Source organism: Dipodomys ordii, unplaced genomic scaffold, assembly GCF_000151885.1.
Source record: "Dipodomys ordii isolate 6190 unplaced genomic scaffold, Dord_2.0 Scaffold91, whole genome shotgun sequence".
Classification (NCBI taxonomy): Eukaryota; Metazoa; Chordata; class Mammalia; order Rodentia; family Heteromyidae; genus Dipodomys; species Dipodomys ordii.
In genome coordinates, this window is record NW_012267307.1 from 118,092 (window position 1) to 134,209 (window position 16,118).

Here is a 16,118-nt window from a genome sequence, read left to right on the forward strand (position 1 = left end):
AGAAACTTAGCCAAGAGGGAGGGAGGTGTCTCTGTGCAGACATTACAGTAGGGAGGTGTCTTTGTGCAGACCTTACAGTATGAACATCATACATGTGTACAAAGTCAGTGGCAACTTTATTTTAACTCAGAAAGTAGGACATGTGGTATCCCTGTAGTTACATCAGGAAAAGTTGTGGTTGACTTAGTTTAAAAAACCAAATCTGATGTAACAAATTTTTACAAGTTAAGTGGCTTGTAACTCATATTTATCATTTTACAGTTCTACAGGAAAGAAATCTAAAAGAAGTCTCACTAGATTAAAATCGAGCCACGACAGAGCTGAAATACTTTTCAGATGATTCTAGTGGAATAGGCATTTACTTCCTATCCCGCTTTCCAGAGACTTCAGAAATTGGGTTGTTATCTTTTCCTTTATCTTCTGATGTAGCATCTTTACATCTTTCTGATGGTTCTTACCTAAACATGTCCCTTTCCAACTACTGCTGGGACTTTAAGTGCATTCTTTCTACTATAAACTGTTATCCTTTCATTAAATTTGAACAATATATTCCTTCAATGAACTATATCTAAAAAATTTTAGACCCTGAAAGCAATAAATCCTGAGGAAAACATTGTCATGTACTAGAAACCCTAAATGCCAGAGAGAAGCTCCTGAAGCAGCTCTGGCACTATCACTTCTTATATATTCTGCTTAAAATCTTCTCAAGAGCATTTGACTGCTATTCTTATGGAATTATGGTTAATATTTATTTGACTGCTATTTTTAAAGAATTAAACACCCAATACTGCTTCTCTTTTTCTAAAATTTTGCGTCTAATATATTTCTGAAAGAAACACAGCTATTTGAATTATATAAAGTGCTTTTTTTTAAAATTATTGTTGTGAAAATACCATACAAAGGGGTTACAATTACGTGGGCAAGAAAATGAGTAATTTCTTATCAAGCATTGTTGCTTCCTCCTTTGTTTGCCAATACTATCCCTTCCCCTCTCCAACCCCCAACCCCACATCACCACACCTGACCCCCCAACCTCCCACCCCGCCAAAGTTGTAAAGTTCATTTTTTGACATAAAGTCTTGTACATTTCATTGTTTTAATGGGTCCACCTGTAACCATATTTAAAGAGTTTGTTTTTACCCATCCCCTCCACAAATTATATCAATATCATATAGAGTGAGAACAGGGATTATACCGTTGGAGAGGTACATACAAAGCAACAAAGAAATCATCTTATAAATATGTTGGAAAAAATCGCAAGAAAGAAAAAAAAATTGAATACTTATCTTGGGGTTCATTTCGCCTTACATCAACTTGTGTGATAGTTTCTGTTTGTCTCACACATATACTAGTTTTTGCAAATAATGGAAACCATGGGACCTATATTTCTTTGGGCCTAGCTTACTTCACTTAATTTAATTTTTTCCAAGTCTTTCCATTTCCTAACAAATGGGGCAATGACATTCTTTCTGATGGAGGCATAGAATTCCATGTGTGTGTGTGTGTGTGTGTTTGTGTATCACATTTCTTGATCCATTTATCTACTGAAGGGCATCTCGGTTGGTTCCATATCATAGCTATGGTAAATATTGCTGCAATAAACATAGCTGGTAGCTTTAAGATTGTCTGGTCTTGTTTTTGATCATTTTGGTAAATGACCAATGGTGGGATTACTGGGTCATAGGGGAGCATTATGTGGTGTCTTTTTTTAAATTTTTATTTTTTTATTTTGAAAATACTGTACAGAGGGGTTACAATTACATGGGCAATATAATGTGTACATTTCTTATCAAGTATTGTGGCCTCCTCTTTGTTTCCCCTTCCCATCCCTCCCCATCCTGCCCCATTCCTCCCCGCGCCCCCCACTGTTGTAAAGTTCGTTTTCTACATAATAATGACTTGTACTTCTCATTATTGCAAAGGGTCCACCTGTATCCCTATTTGAACGACTTATTTTTCCCATTCCCCTATGTGGAGTCTTTTGAGGAACTTCGATACTACTTTCCAAAGTGGTTGACCAAGTTTACACTCCTACCAAAAATGCAGTGAGGTTCCCAAATAGGAAAAATGATCCTTAACAGAAATAATAGTGCTGGAGGAATATCAATACCAAATTTCAACTCTACTACAAAGCCATACTAATCAAAACAGCATGGTACTGGCACAAGAACAGACCTCAAGGCAAATGGAATAGAATTGAAAACCCCAAAATGAACCTACAGACCTATAGCCGTCTAAGCTTCCATAAGGGAGCTAAAAAAATAGAATGGAAGAACAACAGACTCTTCAGTTAATGGTGCTGTAAAATTGGTTAATCACATGTAGAAAACTAAAACTAGACATATATCACCCTGCACCAGGTGGATCAAAGACCTCAGAGTCAAAACAGACACTCTGAAAGCATTACAGTATGGACTAGGAGAAACCCTAGATCTCCGTGGCACAGGCCAAAATTTTCTTAATAGAGACCCAGAAACACAACAAATCAAAGAAAGGTTGGACAAATGGGATTGAATGAAATTGCAGAGCTTCTGCATGTCAAAGAATATAGTAGACAAGATCAATAAAAAGCTCACGGATTGGGAGAAGATCTTCACTAGCCATACAGCGGACAAGGGTCTCACAACTAAAATATACCTGGAACTCCAAAATTAAATCTCCCAAAAACAAATCCTCAAAGAAACTATTGCCCAATAAATAAGTGGGCTAAATACTTAAAGAGAAACTTCTCTGAAGAGGAAAGAAGGATGGCCAATATACACATGAAGAAATGCTCAACCTCCTTAGCCATAAAAGAAATGCAAATCAAAACGATATTGAGATACCACCTCACCCCAGTTAGAATGGCTATATTCAAGAACTCTAATAACAAGAGATGCTGGAGGGGATGTGGACAGAATGAACTGCTTTTGAAGTTGAATCAGTGTCGAGAGGAAAGAAGAAAAAAGATGTCTGTGTGTATGTCACATTAAAAATGTACCTACAAGCTATTTATCTTAAAATCATCTATTTTTCATTTTGTTTAGATTTTGATAAAATTTAGCCTCTCAACTCATACAATGTCAATGTTAAATGACTATTTATTTAAAAATTATTTTTAAAAATATAAAAAATTACTATTTCTTTGAAAAAATATTTTTAAATTATCCAAGGCAAATGGCTTATTAGATATTTAAATTCATGTTCAGACACTATGGTGGAATCCAGACAGGGGGAAAACATCATGTTTTTATTCTTCCTTGAGCAACTCTGATTGATTTCACCTATTTCTGAAAGAATGAAATACTTGCTTTGAAGTCTTTTCTTGATATCCACAATGTGCCATTCTTACTTTATTAATAGAATTAGGGGAAAAGATGAGAATTCACACTAGAAAAAGGAGAAGAAGAAAAGAGAAAAGTCTAGACATTTTGTTCTTCCTCATCTCAATCACAAAGTCTGGATAATGATTGTGGTTATTACATACAGTGCTCTAGAGTGATTAAACCCATCTAGAGAACAAGATAATCACACAAATGTTCACATGGAGAATGCTTATTTATAAAAAAATGTAATAGCATCAAACAGGAAAAATCTGTTTAGTACTTGTTTAGTATTTGTTACATTCTGGTATGCTTTAATCAACTATCATAAAGGTATACTAGGATGATAGGAAATTAACATCTTAATATCATATTATAATATTAGCTTAGTTCTTACTGTGTTATATGTATGTGGCTGCATTTGAGTTTTGCCTCAATTTCGCATGCTATATTCGTCCAGTATATAAGTTGAAGGAAGACTCTCTCTGGAGACATGATATTTTTACAGCTAAGGGAAAACAAGTCAACTGGTAGACACAGACAATGAGATATAAATCTTCCCCTAGAAATTGTCTTTCACTACTTCTGGTTCATTTTTGAAAGCTGAAGTAAGTCACATGATCCAACTTGACACTGCAGAGTAGAGGTAAATCTCACCTAGAGAGAGCTGATGCAGAACATAGAGTAATATGCCAAGATATGCATCACTTGAGATAAAGATGAAAAAATAGAACTTTAATACAATCAATCATACTTGCCATCACATGTCTCTGCAGGAAGGAAGGTATTATGTAGCTTTGTTTCTAAAACTACTGAGATCTTCAAATCATGTCTTTTATACTTGAATGTTACAGAAATTAAAGAACATTTTGATACTCAGACAGCATAAAATCTCAAAGAAAGCTGCAGTAATCATTTCAATACTAAATTTTGTTCTGCTAAGAATAAAAACCATTTTATAGACAATATTTTATTCTTTCTTACCTAGTATCTTTATTCCTAGAAATGGCTTTTTTTTAATATATGTGACTATCGGGCTGGGGTGTAGATCAGTGGCAAAGCGCTTGCCTAGCAATTGCAACATCCTGGGTTCGATCCCCAGTACCAGAAAGAAAGGACAAAAAATACAGTTAAAAATGCCAAACAAATATATGTGACTATCTGATGTAGATAGCATAGTCAATTAGATATAAATATGATCCATTAGTAGCACTAATTAAAAATGCAAAAAATGTGGACAGGGAGCCAATATAAAATTTTTTTCACCATCACCTTCTGCATCCTCCTTCCTTCTTTCTAGAAAACACACCCAATAAATAAAAAAGGCTTAGATATTTGGCTCTTGACAGTGAAAGTGGAAGCAGAATGTTATGCATGTAGGAGAGGACTGGAAATATCACATGCAAGAGCCCTAAGAGTCCTGCAGTTTCTAACACTGTACTTCCTTAGTGATGTTCTAGGAATTTCAGTCTCACTGGACTTAGTATTGTTTTCCACTTCTTTCTATCACCTGGCCAAATTTATAATACATAGTAATGGAATGAAAAAGTAATGCCATCCTAAGAAAGTCATTTAGTACTCTTGGAGTGTGGCTTCATGGTACAGGTATTTCCACACATGCATGATATCCTGGTTTCAATTCCTCAGTACCAAATAAACAGAAAAAGAAACACTGGTAGTAGTGCTGTGGCTCAAGTGGTGGAATGCTGTATTTGAGCAATGAATAAATAAATAAAAATAAAAGCTCAGGAACAGTTCCCTGTCCCTGAGTTCAAGCCCCAGGACTGGCAAAAAAGTATTTAGTTATTAAATGAAAAATAAAGAACCCATACTTGGAATACATAATTACTTCTTCCATACTGATACCTGAAAACAGTTCTTAATTCATGTACTTTACTATATTAGAATACTGTGTTGAAAAAATTTGTTAATAGGTCACAGAAATTAATGCCAGGAATGTGCTTAGATATCTGGTTAAGATTAATCCTGTAAATTCAAAGACTCCAGGCTTTTGAGTGGTCACTGCTAATCACAATGAGAAGGGTAGTATAAGTAAGATTTGGAAAACTTTTTGGTTAATCATGTGACCAAAAAAGTAGAGGCTAATGAATGATTTTGACAGAAGAAAAGAAATAACTCCAGATGGAAGAAAAAACGATACTAATAACTAAGGTATAACAAAAACAGGTCTAGGGAACCATTTTTTGTATTAAAGAATTAATTATCAACTAGTCTCATTCCTCATTGCCTTTAGTATTCTAAATCTCTTAGGCTAGCTCTTTTTTATTGTGAAAATACTGTACAGAGGGGTTACACTTACATGGGCAAGATAATGAGTACATTTCTTATAAAGCATTGTAGCCTCCTCCTTTGTTTTCCCTTCCCATCCTTCCCCCTCCCCCCACGCAATCCTCCCAGCTCCACCCCCAGGCACCAAAGTTGTAAAGTTTGTTTTCGACATAACGACTTGTATATCTCATTATTTCAATGGGTCCAACTGTATCCCTATTGAAATGATTTGTTTTTCCACTTCCCCTCTACAAATTATAGCGACATCAAATACAGTGAAAGCAGGGGTTATACTGTGGGGGAGGGACATAAAAAGCAACAAAGAAATAATCTTATAAATGTGTTAGAAAAAAATCGCATGAAAGAAAAAAAACATTTGAATACATATCTTAGGGTTCATTTCCCTAACATCACCTTATCTGACCTTTTCTGATTGATTCAGACATATACTAGATATTGCTAGGTCTTAATCTCTGTGTGATAAGTTGTATGTCCTTCTATGCTGTTCTTTCATACTTGACCTCCCTTGCCTTCTAAACATTTCAGTCTTTCTCTATTTCTCTATGAAAAAATTCTGATACTAATTCCACATACCCAGAGAGCAGAAGATGCTAACATAAGAGTCCCATAGCTCATGAGTCATTAATGAAACAACATGGAAAAGGATGACATAATTATTGCTACCTGAAATCCTACAATGTCATCATTTGATTCACATTTCCATTCTTTGTCTACATATTGTCATTAAGTGCACATAGTGCAAATATGAGCCATGTGCTGGTGGCTAACACCTGTAGTCCTAACTACACAGGAGGTTGAGACCAGAGAATTGCAGTTCAAATCCAGCCTGGTCAGGAAATTCCATGAGAACCTTATCTTCCAATAATCACCAGAAACCTGGAAGTGGTGCTGTACATAAAGCTGTAGAGTGTTCAATTGGAGCTGAGGAGCTGAGGGACAGTGCCCAGGATCAGAGTTCAACACCCATGGTCAACAAAAAAGTGCAAATATGACTATAAGTTCCCCTAAAAGAAACTACGACGTCAATAGTTATTTTCCCAAGCAGAAAAAAATAATTCCAAAATGATTCAGTGCACCTACTTTCACTGAGTTATTTAAGTTATGGCTTCTTTGCTGGGCATATTCTCTTCTTTTAAAAATTGTCAAATATTAGCTTTATAATAAACGCCGTCTAGTATATCTTGGTTCAAAACAGAAATGTTGAAACAGTTGATGTCACTTGGCTTCCTTTCTATCTCAATTCAAATCCAACCCCGGGAGGAGAGTCTGTCAAATTCTTACCTTTAATTAAACACCCAAAAAAGCCAGAAGTGGAGTTTTGGCTCAAGCAGTAGAGTACTAGTTTTGGGGGCAGTTGCACAGGGAAGACAATATTGTTCAGGGACATGGCCTAGCCTCTGAGTTCAAGCCCCAGAACCCATAATCTAAACAAACAAACAAGCAAGTAAAAAACCCGCAGATATTTCTTTGGGACCATCCTTTTAGCACTGGTTTGAAAACAAGATCCTTTTGCTGATCATACTCACTGGATCCTGATTTTTTGAATACTTACTGCTATGGAAAACTCAGGACCAGACTAAAGGAATTGATAACTGACACCTGCAACAAGAAAATCATCTCAGGAGTGAAATATCCATGCATAAGACACTTTAAAACCTCCATGTCTTTGTTTATTTGCAGTAGAACACTTTTAAAACAACATTATTTCCTTTTGTTTTTTGCTGGCCTACAAATGTAATACTCTCAATTAGAAGTTGACAGACAAGTTTTATATGAGTAGATAACACACTCGAAAAAGTCAGGGACAAAGTTTCCCTCAAGCCTTGGATTCTTTTCTTGTACAAATTAACTTGAAGTTTGTAATTTCTCTATGTTCAATTCCTCTCTTGGGATCAGTTTCCACTTGCAACAAAAGTTCCTTCCAGTTACTTCCAGTATCAATCTATGGTGCTGCCCATGGCAAAATGAATGATTTCTGGCTTCATTGAAATAGCACAGAGACATCTTTGGTCATGAGGTAACACGTTTCAAAGACAAGTAAAGAGAAAATATGGAATTTAAATGGCTTATACAAACATTATGCATGTACATATAGCCATATAAGATGATGTTAAGTGAAATGAACCCCAAGATAGGGGAACAACTTTTTTCTTCCTTGCTATTATTTTTAATGCATCTAAGATGTACTATATGATTTTTATGTTTCTCTTCTATGTTCTTCCCCCCATGGTATAACCCGTTTTCCCTGTATTTGATGTGGGTGCCCTTCATCTGGTATGTACATTTTTCTAATATGGGGAGGGGAAGGGAAATAACAAAATGCTGAAACAAGGCTACAGGATGACCCATTGTAACAGTGAGATGAACAAGATACTATGTAGAAAACGAACTTTACAACTTATGGAGGGGAGGGAGGAATTGGGAAGATGAAGAGGGAAGGGATGTCAGGTGAACAAAGAGTAGGTAACAATGCTCGATAGGAAATGTACTCATTACCTTACTTATGTAACTCTAACCCATCTGTACACTATTTTTAAAATAAAAACAAACATGAAAAAACATTATCCAGGAGTACATTAAGTTCAAATTTGTAAAGTGCTCTGTAAATTAAGACCAATATTAACTGGGAAGAAGGTTCTCAGAAACGGTTTTTTTTTGTATGTATTTTTGTGAGAGTGTGTTGTGCATTATTTCCCATAAGTTAACAGTAGAAGAAACAATAAGACAAATAGGAGTAATAGGAGAAAGAAACATTCTGTGTTTAAATATAATGTTTCAATATCCTATAGAAGACTCTGCAAATAAGACAAATTTGAAACAATAAAGCAAAGGCCAGTATGTAGATCTATGGGAGTGATATAGAGAAAGCATTATTACTAACTGGACCATGAAGGATGAGGCCACACTCTTTCACAAAAATCTGTAAAACATAGAATGGAATAATAATTCTGGTTCCAAAGCAAGTTAAATATAAGAACATGAACATAACTGGAACAAAGGCCACATTGAGAGAACAGGGATTATAATAGCAATGAACTGGCGGCTAAGATTGCATTTCTTTCTCTTTTCTTTTTTTCTGATGGCCTTGGGGGGGGGGGGCTTGAACTCGGCCTGGGTAATGTCGCTCCACTCTTCAGTTCAAGGCTAGCATTCTACCATTTGAGTGACAATGCCACTTCCAGTTTTCTGATGCATTATGGAGATATGTGCCTCAGAAACTTTCCTACTTGTGCTGGATTTGAACTGCAGTCCTCAGATCACAGCCTCATGAGTACCTAGGATTATAGGCATGAACCACCAGCATCCAGCTTAAGGTCACATTTCTAACAGGGTACACTCAGGATATGTAATCTATATGTTCATCAATCTTTATATAAATTCTTGAGTTAAAAATCTGGGCTACAGCTTAGGCTTTATACTCACAAAAATGTTTGTAAGTCTTTAGCCCACGTATTTATTGGGCAGCTGTTTCTTTGAGGATTTATTGTTGGAAGGATGGCCAATAGACACATGAGGAAACACTCAACCTTCCTAGCCATAAAAGAAATGCAAATAAAAACAACATTGAGATACCACATCACCCCAGTTAGAATGGCTATAATCAAGAACTCATATAAGTACAGATGCTGGAGGGGATGTGGACAGAAGGGCACCTTTCTGCATTGTTGGTAGGAGGGTAAACTTGTTCAACCACTTTGAAAAATAGTATGGAGGTTCCTCAAAATACTCCACATAGAGCTCCCCTATGACCCAGCATTCCCACTTTTTGGCATTTACCCAAATGATCACAAACAAGACTATTCTAAAGCTACCATCATAACTATGTTTATTGCAGCATTATTTACTATAGCTAAAATATGGAATCAACCCAGATGCCCCTCAGTAAATGAATGGAACAAGAAAATGTGATATATATATATATATATATATATATATATATATATATATATATATATATATATATATATATATATATAATGAAATTATATGCCTCCATCAGCATGAATGACATTGTTTTGTTTGTTAGGAAACGGAAAGACTTGAAAAAAATATATTAATTGAAGTAAACCAGGCCCAAAGAAACATAGGTCCCATGGTTTCCCTTATTTGCACTAACTAGAATATGTCTGAGATAAACAGAAACGGTCATAGAAGTTGAAGTTAGGTGAAATGAACGCCAAGATAAGGATTCAAATGTTTTTTTTTCTGTCTTGCGATTGTTTCCAACATAATTATAAGATTATTTCTTTGTTGCTTTTATGTACCTCCCCCATGGTATACGCCCTGCATTCACTGTATTTGATGTTGGTATAATTTGTGGAGGGCAAGGGAAAAAAAGATATTGTATAAATAGGGTTACAGGTGGACCTATTACAACAATGAGATGTACAAGACTTTATGTCTAAAAACGAACTTTACAACTTTGGCGGGGGGGGGCTTGGCGGGTTGTGGTGCTGGTGATGGGGTGTGGCTGGGGGGGTTGAAAGGGGAAGGAATGGGACAGGGAAACAAAGGAGGGGCAATAATGCTTGATAAGAAATATACTCACTATCTTGCATATGTAATTGTAACCCCTCTGTATGGTATTTTAACAATAGATAAAAATGTTTGTAGTTTAAATGTTGACACTCCTGGGAAAATAAAACGTAATAATGTAGAGGAGTCTGGGAATTTCAGTTTGAATCCAGCCTTGGCTGAATAGTCTTTGATATACTATCTATAATTAACCAGCAAAATGTTGGATCGGAAGAATGGCTCAAGTGATGGAATACTAGTCATGAGCAAAAATGATGAATACGACCTTGAGGATTTTGTATACATACATACAAACATATACATACACACAGAAGTACTTATATGTGCAAACACACCTACACAAATGAAATGACTCTCAGAATGTGTAGAAAAGTTAGAAAATAATAGAAATTATGTCCCAATTAAGACCAGAAAAAATGATAATTTTTAATATTAGATAGCTCTCAAGTGATCTTTCTTCAAAAAGTTTGAGTATATTACATAAGTAGGGACCAGAGATAGTAAGAAATCAAGTAATCACTATTAAAGGGAATGGATCCATGGAGGAATGAATCAGAGACCCGTGCAGGTGCATCTGAAAATGTTCATATCCTGTGTCAAATGTTAGAATATCTTTGAACATAGTCCGTAAACAGTCAGAGCAGTCAATCTAGTGGATAAGATCATTCAAGAAGTTCAGAATTGCAGGTCTGTATCTAATTTAAATAAAAAAAAAACAAACTACAGCAGGGCAATGTGATACAAGCCTGGAATTATAGCACTCACATGAATACAAGAGATTAGAGAGTGGAATTACATAGCAACACCTTCCCGGGACCAGGTAGAATAATTTTGTCTCAATGAAACATCCCAAACAACAAGAACGGGATACACAGTTGGAAGTTTGGGCTAATTTTGTCATTATGCTTTGAGAAATCAAGTTTTCTATTGAAATGCAAGTCACCTATCATCCTGAGTTTTGTCTTAAGTGCTCTGTTCATTACAGAACATTCCTAGATGCAAAACGGCTAATGATTCCCCTCCAAAAATTTGAAAAATTAAGTAAGCATCATTCTGTTGGATTCCAAAGAAATGATGAAGGATTACAAAAGTTTAAGGCTGGAGAAATAGCAAATTCATCCAATATAGGACTTCGTAAACCTTGTTAAATTACAATTTAGGTTTAAAATAAATATTTTGGTTTTGTTTATAATTTCAAATTCTATAGCATACTACATTATACTTTTTAAGAAAGAGTTTAATTTACAAATTCACAAATGATTCTGGCATTCTATTTGCTTAAAATATTCTTTCAAGAGAAGTATAATTAGAACTTAGTTAAGAGATAATTCCAAGAGTTCATGTATAAAATGATAATGTGAATTATCTAGACAGAGTTTCCAACAAATGGATGATATTAATTTATAAATTTAGAAAAAGCGATGTTTTGAGGCTTTGGTGTAACATGGTATATTGAGAGTAATTGTGTGACAACTTAGTTCTTCTATCTATTCATAACACAGGAAGCAATTTCCTTAATTGCGTGCCTCTGTATATAATGAGAAAGATGCTTGGGTTGGGGCTTGATTTTATTTTGTTTTGTTTTTTGTTTTATCCTAAGGCTTGAACTCTAGGTCTGGATACTGTCTCTGAGCATGTTTGTACTCAAGACTACTCTCCTATCACTTCAACCTCAGTGCCACTTGCGTCTAGATTTTCATGAGCAGTTTATTGGAGATAAGAATCTAACGAACCTTCCTGCCTGGATGGATTTTGGGCAGTAATCTGAATATCTATGATAATTAAAAAATGTATATAAATAATATTTGCAAGTGTTTTGATTTCAAGAATACCACTGGGGGGGGAATGTTGCAACAAAATTTAGTGTAGTGTTCTTTCCACAATAGGAATAGCACTACATTAGCAGAAGTGTTGCATTTTTCACAAATATTGATAATCTATTCATGATGTGAATAAACGGACTTTTAAAGTGCACCTTACAAGTCGGAATCGATTGGGCTAGGATGACTTTATGGCATAAAATCTTGGGATTTATGGTAATAGAAATAATAGCTTACTGTGATGAACAAATGTTTACTCTTGAGGAATTAATTATTATAGATCCTACATAGTTTTATCCGCTACCAGAATATGCTATTTTTTCTGTTGAGTTCTCAATATGTAACACCCCATTTCAAACTACATCTACTGCAGAATTAAATAACATGCAATAAGGTACTGTTTTGAATTCTCTGGTATGAAATGTTAAGCACTTGAAAATGAGTAGTTTCTAGTTATAAGAATTTTGAAGATCACATATATTCTGTCCTCTTAACAGTTATTCAATTTTAAAAGATAGGCATTTCCATAAAATTAAACTGTTCTGTTTTACTATGAGACGATACCAAAATTATGTTTTTTTCAAAATAATAGCTAGTATATTGTGAAAATATTGTATAGTTGGATAACATTCAAGTTGAGTACCATCTGATAAAGAAGAGGTAATTAATTCAAATTAGATGCCAAATAGTGTTCATTTTTAAAAAAGGTATTACACACAGAATAATACTTACTATATGAATACAGTGAAATTTTATTTTATGTAGCTTATTTTTTAATTTAATTTAATTTAATTTAATTTGTCAAGGTGGTTAATTCAAGGTGTTGCAGTTACTGTAAGGTAGTGAATACATAATATGTCGAACTTATTAACCCCTCCCTCATTTTCTCACACTTTTCCTTCACTGCAATACCCATCACAAGTTGTAATGTAAATTTCCAACATGTTGTTCTGTGAGTATTACTCTTGAATTGGTTTGCCTTTTGTCCTTTGTCTCACCATTTTGTAGTTCCTCTTCCTTTGCCAAATTAAGATAAATGTATGCACAATACACAGGGTACAGAAATTAAATACAGCATGGGATAAACCATAGGGAAAAAGCATAAAAGTAAAAAGAAATCACATAGTACATTAAAAAAAAGAACAACCAGAATGAAAAACCTCTGTTTCCATATCTAGGAGTTCCTTTTGCTCAACAACATCTTACATGGTCATATGTACATGGCAACTGAGCCATTCTGCTCATCTGCTAGGTTTATCTTAATATTTCTTAGTTATTACAAATGAGGGAAAACATGGAATCTGTTCCTTTGTGCCTTGCTTATTTTACTTAGTAGGATTTTTCCAAGTATTTTCATTTCTTTTTGAATTGGAAGCATAGAATTCCACCATATGTGTGTGTATATATATATATATATATATATATACACACATACATATATATATGCATATATACACATGCTGGAATTCTACATATATATAAATGTGTATATTTATATTTATCATATTTTGTTAATTGGTTCATCTACTGAGTGGCATATTGATATATAACACAATTACATGACATTAAGTATCACTTTGGGTCATTCAAAAATGACAGATGCCACGTCCCCAGACATTTAAAATCATGATTTCTAAGTAAGATTGGAGTTTATGGTGGTACAAGTGTTGATATATCTGGATGAGTCTAAGGAATAACTTGCACTGAATTAGGCAGGAAGATATCCAATATCATATAGGATAAAAATGGTAGTGACAAAATATTCCCTTGAGAAAGACATAGGAGGCTGCCAGAAGTATGAAGAAGTTCAGATAATTTTGAGAAATTTAGAAATGCAAAGTCAAGTATATCTCTTTAAATAAAATTAAGTAAGAGGAAGGGAAAAAGAAGGGTAAGAGAAGAAATAACTTACAGCAGATCATTGTCCCTAGTTAGAGGATAAAAAGATATAATCTAGAACTTCCAAGTTAAAAAGAAATCAATATAATATGTCCCACTTAATTTACATGCAGACAAAATATATACTTGGCTATTTTCCACTTTAATGCTCCAAAATAAATGAAGAGTTATGAGAAAAGTTATGTGATTGTCACATTACTTCAACCTGAACACTAATGGTGATGAGCCTCATTTTCTCACTTTGCTCTTTGAAAATACTCGCTAAATTGATCATGTTGTGTCTGATTAGAGAGTCAGAGTTAGAGGCTTCTACTTACACAGTTATCCCAGAATGGTGTAAAGCAGTTTTTCCTCCAAGGATCAAACTATATTTTCTGAAGCTGTATATTGAACACACCCTAACTCCTGAGCACATTATTTGAAATTGTACTTCTTTTCCTTGGCACATTCTACTTCGTGCCTTTGTCTTTTGTGCACGTTCCTTTTGAGTTCACAGTTGCTCTATTTTCATTTCATCTGTACAATCTGCTAAGAACATTTTTCAACTACCACTTCTTATTTTTACAGGCCCAGTCTATGTATGAAGGTACTTCGTCCATGTTAATCAATAGGGTAGCACTCATTATCTGAGGAGAAAAGTTCCAAAGTATATCGCTATGCCCACATTTGAGGGTGTAGAATTTAAATCATTTTGAGCCAAACAGTGATATTAGAATTGAAATGTTCCTTAGGGACAATTTCTTAGACCTCATTAGTTTACCCAGGAGAAATATGAACATCCACAAAATTTGGAGCTAATTAGTAAGTAACCAAATTAACACTAGATCCTAGATGTTGTGTTATTATAAGTCACCTTTGGATTATTGTAACATCAGAATCCTTCCCTACTTGCAAATGTGTATGAGCAAATGAAAGAAAGGCATTAAAACAAAATGTCTTCTCTCTTTCGGCATTTAATCCTAGTGGTGAGGGTAATGTCTGAACTCTTCCATTCAATAAAAGCTTGAAATTTATAAAAGTATTTCTGACATATAAGAATTTGTGGCACGTTCATTGAGAGGGTTATTTCAGCATGGAGATATCCCTAACATGAACTAGATTTAAATAGAGTATATGGCAGTTACGATTAGTCAATGGCTAATGAGGCATTTTCTATTCTAAAAAAGTATCCGTTTGAGGAGACTTAAGCAATATCAATGAAGCTGTATATTCAACTTGAAACTTGGTGTTACGTGTCCTATATTTATAATGGATAGGCTGATAATATATGCAAACATGTCTACAGATATTTCAATAAAATCCCAAACTGATGTGGATATATGGGTATCTCATTGGAATGTAGGACAAATTATTCTTGTCTGTGATGTAGTTTAATCTATAATCTCCTTGTTAAATAAAGTCTTCAAAAATATTCACAGAATACCTCTAAGTAAAGTTCATGACTGTTACAGCTGTATAATTCTTCTAAGGTCAGAATAATAATATTTGCTACCAAGATTAAAAATCAACAGGATATGTTGATTTCATGGATCCAGAATTTTGTAGCTTTACATTCAAATCTCAAAATTTCATCAACATGACTTACATCTCCCCAGTTCACTAAACAATGTTCTTTTTTTAAGATCTTTTTTTTGTGAAAATACTGTACAGAGGGGTTACAATTACATGGGCAAGATAATGAGTACATTCCTTATCAAGCATTGTAGCCTCCTCCTTTGTTTCCCCTTCCCATCCCTTCCTATCCTCCTCCCGCCCCCAACCCAATCCTCCCCCCCTCCACGGACCCCCTGAACAAAAATTGTAAAGTTTGTTTTCGACATAACGACTTGTATATCTCATTATTGTAATGAGTCCACGTGTTTCCCTATTTAAACGATTTGTTTTTCCCCTTCCCCTCCACAAATTAGACCTACATCAAATACAGTGAAAGCAGGGGTTATACTGTGGGGGAGGGACATACAAAGCAACAAAGAAATAATATTATAAAAGTGTTAGAAACAAATGCATGAAAGGAAAATCATTTGAATCCTTATCTTGGGGTTCATTTCACCTGACATCAATTAATCTGAGCTTTTTTGCTTGTATCAGACATATACTAGATATTGCAAATAAGGGAATCCATGGGATCTATGTTTCTTTTTTTATTTATTTTATTTCATTTGTGAACATATTGTACAGAGGGGTTACATTTGCATGGGCAGGATAATGCGTACATTTCTTACCAAGCATTGCAGCCTCCTCCTTTGTTTAC